Here is a 12,967-nt window from a genome sequence, read left to right on the forward strand (position 1 = left end):
TAGAATTTAGGATTTGAGGTGGATGCCTGCCCTGAACTGACCAGATGTCTGGAGGTGGGTCATTCTGCTTGTTCCATGACACGGCATGAATGTAATTACTTCCTAAAGAAACTTGAGCCAGACCTTCAACTTGGCATCTGGAACTTGGCGTATCAAATATTCTGTTTGAAATTATGACATCCTCAATTTTAAGATAAGCCTCTGCTTCCTTACTCAAGCTGGGAAGAGAAGAGACATTACTGTGAATCCACCAGATAGAAGGGTGGTCACCTCAATTCATGCAGTATTATGTGTGGTAGACTGGAGAAGCCAACTTCTTTAACAACCCCATCATCTCAGTGGATTAAGGCAATATACGTTGTCATATTGTCATAGCTCATGTCATAGTCTAATCAGGTGTTTGGTGGGTGGTTTATGGCATATTGTATTTCCAAAGATGGCCATGGCAGTGTCGTCAATACTATATACTCTTCTGGAATGTGATTTTGCCACTCTTACATGAAGAGGTAGAGTTTATTTCTCTACCTCCTTGAATCAGGGTAAGCCCTGTGATGGCTTTGATCAATAGAATATGGCGGAAGTGATGTACCAGTGGCAGTTTCTAGGTACTCTCTTTTTGAGGTAATTAATTTTCTTCTTGTTTAAGTGAGTTTAAATTGAGTTTTTTTTTTTTTTTAATTAATCACAACTAAAGGTTCCTTATTGTACCAAGGTTATACCCCCATTCCTGAAAGTATCATGGTAGCAAAAGATGGGCTTCCATGATGAGCTTATATCAACCATAAGACACCCCTGGAGATGATTAATCCCACTTAACCCTTTGCCTGCTAGATATTAGAGGGAGGGTGGAATGGATGGAGGGCATGCAACCACAATGTCCTCAAGGAAAAAGGCGTTTGTTCCTATTATGTAAGAAATTAGGAAGGAAATTATTTTGAACTTCAATTTATTTGCATTTTAGTTTTTGTTTGCTTATCTGGTTGTTTTTTTTCAGAGGGCTTCTAATTTCTTTCTGGAAGTTTGATAATGGAAAGAAGTTCATATTCAAATGTGAGGCATTTTTATGTTGCTGACATTGTATGATTTGGAGTACTTTCATGCTATCATTTAGAACTCATTGCTAATCTCTGTGAGCAATACTGAACAACACGACTGGACAAATTTTGGGATGAGAAATAGAAGAGGTGGCTAGAATACAGTATATATCAAATGCAAGCAAAATTTTGCTGAAGATCATTCAAAAATGGCTATAGCAGTATATCGACAGGGAACTGCCAGAAATTCAGGTCGGATTCAGAAGAGGACATGGAGCCGGGGATGTCATTGTTGATGTCAGATGGATCCTGGCTGAAAGCAAAGAATACCAGAAGGATGTTTACCTGTGTTTTATTGATTATGCAAAGGCATTCAACTGTGTGGATCATAACAAATTATGGATAACATTGCGAAGAATGGGAATTCCAGAACACTTAATTGTGCTCATGAGGAACCTGTGCATAGACCAAGAGGCAGTCGTTCAAACAGAACAAAGGGATACTGTGTGGTTTAAAATCAAGAACGGTGTGCGTCAGGGTTGTGTTTTTTCACCATACCTATTCAATCTGTATGCTGAGCAAATAATCCGAGAAACTGGACTCTATGAAGAAGAACAGGACATCAGGATTGGAGGAAGACTCATTAACCTGTGTTATGCAGATGACACAACCTTGCTTGCTGAAAGTGAAGAGGACTGGATGCACTTATTGATGAAGATCAAAGACCACAGCTTCCAGTATGGATTACACCTCAACGTAAGTAAAACAAAAATCCTCACAACTGGACCAATAAGCAACATCATGATAAACAGAAAAAATATTGAAGTTGTCAAGGATTTCATTTTACTTGGGTCCACAATCAAAAGCCATGGAAGCAGCAGTCAAGAAATCAAAAGACGCGTTACATTGGGCAAATCAGCTGCAGAGGACCTCTTCAAAGTGTTGAAAAGCAATGCTGTCACCTTGAAGACTAAGGTGCACCTGACCCAAGCCATGGTATTTTCAATCGCATCATATGCATGTGAAAGCTGGACAATTAATAAGGAAGACAGAAGAAGAGTTGACGCCTTTGAATTGTGGTGTTGGAGAAGAATATTGAATATACCATGGACTGTCAAAAGAATGAACAAATCTGTCTCGGAAGAAGTACACCCAGAATGCTCCTTACAGGCAAGGATGGTGAGACTGGGTCTTACATGCTTTGGACGTGTTGTCAGGAGGGATCAGTCCCTGGAGAAGGACATCATGCTTCGTAAAGTACAGGATCATCAGAAAAGAGGAAGACCTTCAACGAGGTGGATTGATACAGTGGTTACAACAATGAGCTCAAGCACAACAACGATTGTGGGGATGGTGCAGGACCAGGCAGTGTTTCGTTTTGTTGTGCATAGAGTTGCTGTGAACTGGAACCGACTTGACCGCACCTAACAACAACAACATCATTTAGGACTTATTGATTATCTCTGTGAGCAATACTGAACAACATGACTGGATAAATTTTGGGATGAGAAATAGAAGAGATGGCTAGGATACATGTAGTTGGGGACTAATTTAATCGATATGCTACCATTGGTCCTAAAATGAGGCACAGAAGAATATTGATAGAGATTATGGGTGTGGCCTCCAGAAGATGACAGCAGGCCTTCTCTGATATGCTACTGGTATCCCACCAGGGAGGACAGCATCACCCCTACTTATTTCTAGGCTCAAATTAAGACAACAAAAGGCAAAAGAGTATTAGTCAGGGAGAAGTGTCCAGTTATCCTTCAGTCCCTACATTCCACCCCCAACCAAGTTTCACACAATTAAGTGCTCTTCTTTTCCAAGCCACAACAAGTCCTATATTGAAATAATTTCTATAGTCTATTTCTCCACAAGCCTTACCTTTCTTCTCCTCCCCACAGACAAGGGGTGTCTAATTTGATGGATACAAAAGGTGAGCGCCCGACATCAACTGGATCCTATTGAAAAGAAAATGGGGCTCATCTCACTTGTCTCTTGGGGTTCCTAAGAGACAGGACTTGACACCCCTGCAAATGACTGGTTAAGTAAACTTAGGCTTTGTTCTGAAAACAAAGCATTTCCTCAAATAAGCCAAAGGTCTAGATTTTGGGGATGATTGTAAGGAAGAGACAGAGAGAGGGAGTAGAAAGCTTCACTTTGGCTAAACCCAGTAGAGTGTGCCTGAAGCCCTTTAACGAAGGGTATTGACATTGGTCTGTTAAAATTGGTTCTGTGCCATTGACCCTTAGCTCCCTTTTTGTATCTGTATCTTCCTTTTTGTATTCGTATCTTGGTTAGTTAAGGGGAAGAAGGACGCGGTTGGCAGTCCCAAACCTCCAGCTTCCTTGTCAAGATGAACGTACTTCTTGCAGTCTGTAATAAGCAAGGCACCCTGAACTAAAGTCAAAACCAAAACCAAACCCATTGCCCTTGAGTCGATTACAACTCATAGCAACCCTATAGAACAGAGTAGAACTGCTCCATGGGGCTCCCAAGGAACAGCTGGTAGATTAGAACTGCCGACATTTTGGTTAGCAGCCAAGCTCTTAACCACTGCACCACCAGGGCTCTGAACTAACATCAAGGCATCTTAAATGCACTGCAGATTTTCTGAGGGACCAATTCCCAGTGTTCTTTTTACGCAGCTTGCCTGAGCATTCTGAACATTTGTGATGGGAGTGGCTCCTTTGATTTTTTTGAAACAATAATGGGCTTTTACTATTAAGAAAACCCTGGTGGCATAGTGGTTAAGTGCTATGGCTGCTAACCAAGAGGTCAGCAGTTCGAATCTGCCAGGCGATCCTTGGAGACTCTATCGGGCAGTTCTACTGTGTCCTGTAGGGTCGCTATGAGTTGGAATCAACTCGACAGCAGTGGGTTTGGTGGGTTTTTACTATTAATGGCTTTTCTTGTGGTACATTAAACACACCACGATCAACTCCATCAAGGGATAAGGTTGGAGAGATTCACACACAAAGCAATTCTACAGTGTCACCTAACACTTCCCCTTCCTCCACAAAACTGCAGCATGAGGAAATAAAACAGTTCTCGATTTCTTAGTTTTCCTGTAAAAAGCCCTTGCCTTCTGAGACTACACATACCATGAGAATTAGATCTGTAGCCATTTGTTTAGTTAATTGTTTGGACCTCAAAGAATAAGAAAACTTCTCCTAGCTCCCTGATAGCACCAAATAGTTATAGCCCAGACTAGGCACCTAGGCACCTAGGTTAGCTCCTACAGTACTGGAGAAACAAGAGTGCTATCTTCCTACAAAAAAAAAAAAAACCAAACCTGTTGCCTGCGAGTTGATTCTGACTATAGTGGCCCTATAAGACAGAGTAGAATTGTCCCATAGCGTTTCCAAAGAGTGGCTGGTGGATTACAAACTGCTGACCTTTTGGTTATCAGCCAAGTTCTTAACCACTGTGCCGCTGGGGTTTCATTTTCTTCCTAGGTATTTATATTTCAAGAAGGAATGTGGCCCAGGAGTTTGGAGACATCTTTAAGTTGTAAAAGCTAAGACACAAGGGGCTATTTGTCTCCTGGAGTGATTTTATTTACATACCAAAGAGGTCGAGTTAGGTTTTAAGACCAATATGTTTCCAAAGAGACCCTTTCTGGAAGGGAAAAGTATAGCTGCCTCCTCCACTTTTATAATCAGAAAAAAATCGTTTCTTCATTCCTCCTCAACTATGGTGTGTCTGGCTACTGTGTAGGAAGAAGTCCCACTGGCTCACATTGCATTGCCCCAGAGGTAAGTCATAGGGCAAAGGGAGCAACTCTAAGGTAAAATTAAGTATTAAGGAGTGGGGCTTGGGACAGAGACTCCTGACAGAGTCAAGGGGTTATAAAATATCTGACAGCTGGTGGGATTGGACCTTCTTAGAGATTTGCTTGAAGAGAAGACACTTAGAAGCTAATGTGGAAAGGATGAAGCCAGGAAGAGAAAGAGTAGGAGGCTGCTGCTTTCCTTGTAGTTTGTCCATCTGTGTTCACCAGAAGAGCCAGTTGCAGTCGAGTGGACTCCAACTCATGGCAACCCCATGTGTGTCAGAGTACAACTGTGCTCCATAAGATTTCAGTGGGTGATTTTTCAGAAGTAGATTGCCAGGTCTTTCTTCCAAGGTGCCTCTGGGTGGACTCAAACCTCCAAACTTTCAGTTAGCAGCTGAACTCATTAACTATTTGCACCACCCAGGGACTCCCCATTTAGATGAGTTGGGAGTTAAAAGTCCAAGCCAGGGCTCGTTGTCTGGGAGTAAGGACTATGTCTAGAGTATCATGGGCTTTATGTCCGAAGAAACAACAAAGGAGACAAGGTAGAGACAGTAGGGTTTCCCTAACAGACTTTGAGCCCCGAGAGCAGGAAGGATAATGATGCTGTTAACAGAAACTGGGAAATCAGAGTCCTAGGGGTTTCTCCTACTTTCCTTTTAGCCAAAAGAGAGGATGAAGCTAATCTCACCTACTCTTACCTCCCACACCAGCCGAACTGGAGTAGTCGAGTTTATCTTACTGTTCTCACAGTTCTAGTATTTCTTTGAACAAAGATTTCTAACTTAGAGATGTCTTTCCAATCAGAAGTTTTACTTTGTACTAACAAAGGTGAAACATACCTCTTCCCAAAAGGTATTTCAGGCCAAAAAGCACTTGAAAAGATGCTCAACATCATTAGTCATTAGGAAAATGCAAATCAAAACTATAATGAGATACCACTTCACACTAAAATGGCTATAAAAATAATAATAAACAGAAAATAACAAATGTTAACAAGAATGCGGAGAACTTGGAATACTCATACATTGTTGGTTGTTGTTGTTAGATGCCATTGAGTTGTTTCCCACTCGTAGCAACCCTGTGTACAACAGAACAAAACACTGCCCAGTCCTGCGCCATCTTCACAATCATGGTTACACTTGAGCCCATTGTTGCAGCCGCTGTGTCAATACATCTCATTGAGGGTCTTCCTCTTTTTCCCTGACCCTCTACTTTACCAAGCACGATGTCCTTCTCCAGGAACTGATCCCTCCCAATAACATGTCCAAAGTATGTGAGATATAGTCTTGCCATCCTTGCTTCTAAGGAGCATACTGGTTGCACTTCTTCCAAGACAAATTTTTTCCTTCTTTTGGCAGTCCATGGTATATGCAGCATTGTTGGCTGAAATGTAAAATAGTCCAGCTGCTGTGAACATTTGGCATTCCTCAAAAAATTAAACATAATATTATCACAAAAAAATTATCATATGACTCATCAATTCCACTCATAGAATATACCCCCCAAAACGAAAACCAATGCTTTCACACGAGTGTTCTAGCAGCACTACCCACAATAGCCAAAAGGTGGAAGTAACCCAAATGTCCGTTAACCGATGAATCAATACACAAAATGTGGTGCATCCATACAATGTAATATTCTTCAGACGTGAAGGGGATGAAGTTCTCACACATGCTACAACATAGATGAACTTTGAAAATATTATGCTAAGTGAAAAAGCCAGACATAAAAGGCCACATAATGTATAATTCCATTTACATGAAATATCCAAAATAGGGAAATCCATAGAGAAAAAAAAAGCAGATTAGTCGTTGCCAGAGGCTGGGGGACGGAGGGAATGGGAAGTGACTGCTTAACGAGTGTTGTAGATTGAATTGTGTCCCCCAAAAATGTGTGTCAACTTGGTTAGGCTATGATTCCCAATATTGTGTGGTTGTCCTCCATTTTGTGATCTGATGTAGTTACCCTATGTGTTGTAAATTCCAACCTCTATGATGTTAATGAGGCAGGATTAGAGGTAGTTATGTTAATGAGGCAGGACACAATCTAAAGGATTAGGTTGCATTTTGAGTCAATCTCTTCTGAGATAAAAGAGGGAAGTGAGCAAAGAGGAGCAGGACCTCCTACCACCAAGAAGGAAGAGTTGAAAGTGGAGCAAGTTCTTTGGACCTGAGGTCCCTGCACTGCTAAGTTCCCAGACCAGGGGAAGACTGATGACAAGTCTCTTCCCCCAGAGTCAACAGAGAGGAATCCTTCCCCTGGAGCTGGCACCTTGAATTTGAACTTCTAGCCTCCTAAACTATGAGACAATGAATTTCTGTTCGTTAAAGTCATCTGCTTGCGGTACTTCTGTTATAGCAGCACTAGATAACTAAGGCAATGAGTATGGGGTTTCCATTTGGGGTGATGAAAATGTTTTGGAACTAGACAGAGGTGATGGTGCACAACACTGTGAATGTATTAAACGCCTCTAAATTGTACACTTTAAGATGGTTAATTTTATATTATGTGACTTACCTCAATTGAAAAAAAAATAGATATTTTCAGAAACTACTGCTGGCTGAGCAGAATTTAAATCAATACGTGTGGTGTTTTTTTGCTTTGTTTTTAAGCAGTACTTTGAACTCAGAAACTGCCTCCTTTACAGAATTTCCAGTTTTGTGTGTTATTGTTAGATGCTGTTGAGCGATTTCTGACTCATAGCAACCTTATGCACAACAGAATGAAACATTGCCCAGTCCTAAGCCATCCTCACAATCGTTGCTATGTTTCAGCCCATTGTTGAAGCCACTGTGTCAATCCATCTCGTTGAGGGTCTGCCTCTTTTTCCCTGACCCTCTACTTTACCAAGCATGATGTCCTTCTCCAGGGACCGGTCCCTTCTGATAACATGCCCAAAGTACTTGAGATGAGGTCACGCCACCCTTGCTTCCAAAGAGCACTTTGGCTGTACTTTTTCCAAGACAGCTTTATTTGTTCTGCCGGCAGTCCATGGTCTATTCGATATACTTTGCTGACACCATAAGTCAAAGGCATCGATTCTTCTTTGGTCTTCTTTATTCATAGTCCAAGTTTCGTTGTCATATGAAGTGATTGAAAATATCCTGGCTTGGGTCAGGCACACTGTCATGGATTGAACTGTGTCCTCCAAAAATATGTGTCAACTTGGTTAGGCCGTGATTCCCAGTATTGTGTGGTTATCCTCCATTTTGTGATTTTCCTATGTGTTATAAATCATAATCTGTGCCTTTATGGTTAAAGAGGATTAGGGTGGGATGTAACGCCCTTGTTAAGGTCACATCCCTAATCCATTGTAAAGGGAGTTTCCCTGGGATATGGCCTGCACCAGCTTTTATCTTATAAGATATAAAAGGAAAGGGAAGCACGCAAAGAGTTCGGGACCTCACACCACCAAGAAAGCAGTGCTGGGAGCACAGCGCATCCTTTGAATCCAGGGTTCATGCGCAGAGAAGCTCCTAGTGGGGAAAACTGATGACAAGGATCTTCCTCCAGAGCCTACAGAGAAAGTCTTCTCCTGGAGCCAGAGCCCTGAATTTGAACTTATAGCCTACTGGACTATGAGAGAATAAGTTTCTCTTTGTTAAAGCCATCCACTTGTGGTATTTCTGTTATAGCAGCACTGGATAACCAAGACATACACCTTAGTCCTCAAAGTGACATCTTTGCTTTTGAACGCTTTAAAGAGTCTTTTGCAGCAGATTTGCCCAATGCAATACATTGTTTGGTTTCTTGACTGCCACTTCCATGGGCGTTGATTGTGCATCCAAGTGAAATGAAATCCTTGACACCTTCAATATTTTCTTGTTGCTTATGGGTCCACTTGTGAGGATTTTTGTTTTCTTTATGTTGAGGTGTAATCCATACTTAAGACTGTTGTCTTTGATCTTCATCAGTAAGTACTTCAAGTTTTCACTTTGAGCAAGAAAAGTTGTGTCATCTGCATATCACAGGTTGTTAATGAGTCTTCCTCTAATCCTGATGCCACATTCTTCTTTACATAGTCCGGCTTCTGTGATTATTTGCTCAGCATACAGATTGAATAAGTATGGTGAAATGATATAACCCTGACAAACATCCTTCCTGATTTTAAACTATGCAGTATCCCCTTGTTCTGTTTTAATGACTGCCTCTTGGTCTATGTACAGGTTCCTCATGAGCATAACTAAACATTCTGGAATTCCCATTCTTAGCAATGTTATTCATAATTTGTTATGATCCACACAGTTGAATGCCTTTGCATAGTCAATAAAACACAGGGAAGCATCTTTCTGGTATTGTCTGCTTTCAGCCAAGGTCCATCTGACATCAGCAATCATATTCCTCATTCCACATGCTCTTCTGAATCCTGCTTGAATTTCTGGCAGTTCCCTGTCAATGCACTGTTGCAATCATTTTTAAATTGTCTTCAGCATGATTTTACTTGCATGTGATGTTAATGACATTGTTCAATAATTTCCGTATTTGTTTGGATCGCCTTTCTTTGGAATGGGCACAAATATGAATCTCTTTCAGTCAGTCAGACAGGTAGCTGTCTTTCAAATTTCTTGGCATAGACTAGTGAGCACTTTCAGAGCTGCACCCTTTGTTGAAACATCTCAGTTGGTATTCCATCGCTTTCTGGAGACTTGTTTTTCACCAATGCCTTCAGTGCAGCTTGGGCTTCTTCCTTCAGCACCACTGTTCTTGATCATGTCTACCTCCTGAAATGGCTGAACATTCATCAGTTCTTTTTGGTGCAGTAATCTAATCAGATTAAAACTATCCAATCAAATTTAAACAAAGTATTTTTAATCAATTTGAATTAAGTTCACATTTTTCCCAAGTTAGTGTAGGAAACTTTATAACTCAAATCTCTCTTTACTCACAAACCCACTAAACGTTCTTATCCTTTCTTTTATAAATGGGGAAATATGCACTTATTCATGGTTTAGATGTTTGCACGGCTTTATTGAAATGTGTTTCAGCTTGTGAAACTCATCTTTTGTTTTGTTGATTAGTTTCAAAGCTCTTCAAAAGGAATCGGTTCATACCCTTTTTCAGGATGTATCATTCACCTGGAAGAAATGACACTTCAGAAAAGCTAAGGTAGGCTATTGAAAATAATTGGAAGGGCACATAAGGCGCCGTTCCCCCAATCTGGTTGATCATCTGAATTACCTGAACGGCGATTTAAAGCTGGAGCCCAGAGCTAGGGAGTCACTGCCTGAGATAGTAAGGCCAAGGTTCCATGATGCTTAGTTGCTGGAGTAGCACCGCAGACTGGGGAAAACCAGAAGCCCAAACCATTAAGCAAGGAGAGGCCAAATATTAAAGGTATAATGAACACCTGTATCGTACATAGTGGCTTTGAGAAACAGTGGTTGTTGAAAGCCATAAAAGTTGCACGCACTGACCACTTGGTGCAAGAAGGATATTCACGTGCACATTTAAAGAATTAGAAAGACTGGACCAAAGGGCACATGGCCTCCTTGAGTCTCCTCACCCTCACCCATCCACCCGGTAACACTTCTGGAATATTTTAAAATGTACAACTCAAAGGGGCAAGTTAGCTGATTTATGTGCTATGGTTCAAATTCAAGATACAGTGAAATCTGTAAAAGCCGGAACTCCACGGAACTGCCTTGTTTTTCCAGGTCTCGCAAGTTGTCCACCTTTGACAGAGTGCACCCTTACCACTTTTCTATTGCTGCTTTTAGCGGAAAATATTTGAGTTTTCCTTCTCTGACAGGTTTCCGCCTTACAGAGGTTCCGGCTTTGGCAGGTTTTACTGTATTTGTCTGGAAAGCTTTCCAGGTGATTCTAAGTGACAACTATTCCCGCTTCTGGGCTTAGCCGCGGGGTGAAGTAAGTCAAATGCTTGTGTTTTGGTTCTTATTCAAATAACACCCAAAAACTAGGCACCAAATTCCAGCAGGAATTATGCCAAACAGCAGTAGTTCTCAAAAAAAATGTTTCTTAAGGAGATTTTTGTGTCCTTGGAAGTTTGAACAAATGTTTCTCTTTCAGTTTCTAGGATGGAGAAGAAAAGATAGGGTTTTGCAGCACGTGTAGAATGTAGGCAAGTATACAACTGATTCCCTCAACTAAAAGAGCCACCGCATTCAGAAACTGAAGAAAATGTGCAAGGATTTTTTAATTTCACGCTAGATGAAAAAAGAAGAAAAAATGAGCCTGTGTTAGCAACCCAAAAGATCTGCTGGAATTTAGCACAAGTTAAAAGATACATACTAATCAAGCTCTGGAATGAAAATTTGGGTCAGATTAAAGTATAACATGATTATTAAGAAAAATACTAGACCTAATAGCAGCTTTTATTGGGGGCGGGCAATATATATGTAAATTGTAATACATAACCCATATTCAGAAATAGAAAGATATATAAAAAGAAGCATACACCATAGAAACAAGAAAAAATGAGAGACTTTCGTCATAAATGATTAGTCTTTAAAAAATAAACATGTTAAATTTATGGCTACTGTCATGGTGGGTCATAGATTGAATTATGTCCCCCCCAAAAATGTGTGTATCCACTTGGTTAGGCCATGTGCGGTTGTCCTCCATTTTGTGACTGTAATCTTAAGTTGAGAGGATTAGGGTGGGATTGTAACACCACCCTTACTTAGGTCACCTGCCTGGTCCCAGGTAAAGGGAGTTTTCCTGGGGTATGGCCTGCACCGACTTTTATCTCTCAACAGATAAAAGGGAAGAGAAGCAAGCAGAGAGTTGGGGACCTCATACCACCAAGAAAGCAGCACCAGGAGCAGAGAGCATCCTTTGGACAAGGGGTCCCTGCGCCTGAGAAGCTCCTTGACCAGGGGAAGATTGAGGACAAGGACCTTCCTGCAGAGCCAACAGAGAGAGAAAGCCTTCCCCTGGAGCCAACACCCTGAATTTGAACTTGTAACTTACTAGACTGTGAGAAAATAAATTTTTCTTTGTTAAAGCCACCCACTTGTGGTATTTCTGTTATGGCAGCACTAGATGACTAAGACAGCTACTAACCAAAAAGTTGGCATTTTGAGTCCACTAGCGGCTCCTTGGAAACCCCTATGGGGCAGCTCTACTCTGTCCTATAGGGTTGCTATGGGTTGGACTGGACTCTATGGCAACGGGTTTTTTTTTTTTTTTTTTAAGCAAAAGCAAGAAGCCCTGGTGCCATGATAGTTAATAAGCACTTGCTGCTAACTGAAAGGTGTGCAGTTTGAACCTACCAGCCACTCTGCAGGAGAGAAGACCTGGCAATCTGCTCTCATAAAGATGACAGCCTAGGAAACCCTATAGGGCAGTTCTACTCTGTCCTATAGGGTTGCTATGAGTCGGGATTGACTCAATGGCACACAACAACAACAACAAAGCAAAAACAGAGTGGATGCTCAGTACTCTTTATCCCCTAAGCACTCCTGATTTTTTTATCCTAAAGATACCATCATTCATTCATTCATTCAGTAGCCTGGGTTGGAAACCCTGTTTCCTCTCCCCAGTTTACCCTCCATATCCAAACCAATGCAACACAGTTTCTGGGTGTATCATGGTCAAAGGAACACAGTCCAACAACCAAAAAACAATTTCAAAGTACTGAAGTTCTTTACTGAATTTCAAACACTGTTCTTACTCTCTTAGAAATCCCCCATTCTTCTCTATCTGCTCCTTTCATGATTTCCCAGTATGCGCTTTCCCTAAATTCTCCCCAAATTTCTCTCATGCTCTTGGCTTTGTATCACTTATCTTTCTGCCTTTTCCTCTTTACTCTCAAGTCTGCATTTTTAAGAGCATTTAAGAATCCTGTTCTGACATGACAGAAACGTCTTTGAAGGGCTGGGGTCGGGGAGAACCTGAGTTGTCAAAACCAGCACCCTCCCGAGAAGGCAGGAGTGCAGAAAGGCTACTCAGGATGAGGACCTGATGTTAGCCTAGTTTCTTAAGGTGACCTACTTACAGGACCACAGCTACAGCAGCACAGGGTGTGCACTGCACAACACATACAAGTGGACAGGCAGAGCTGTGATTCTTGAGGCTCAGGCTTCCATGTGGAGGAACTTCCATTATTTCCTGGGCTTTCTACAACTCTTACTCATTACTCTGCAGGCATGAGTTAGTCAATCGATGCGATTGGTAGAAGGAACATAACATG

This window comes from Elephas maximus, chromosome 10 (genome assembly GCF_024166365.1).
Source record: "Elephas maximus indicus isolate mEleMax1 chromosome 10, mEleMax1 primary haplotype, whole genome shotgun sequence".
Classification (NCBI taxonomy): Eukaryota; Metazoa; Chordata; class Mammalia; order Proboscidea; family Elephantidae; genus Elephas; species Elephas maximus.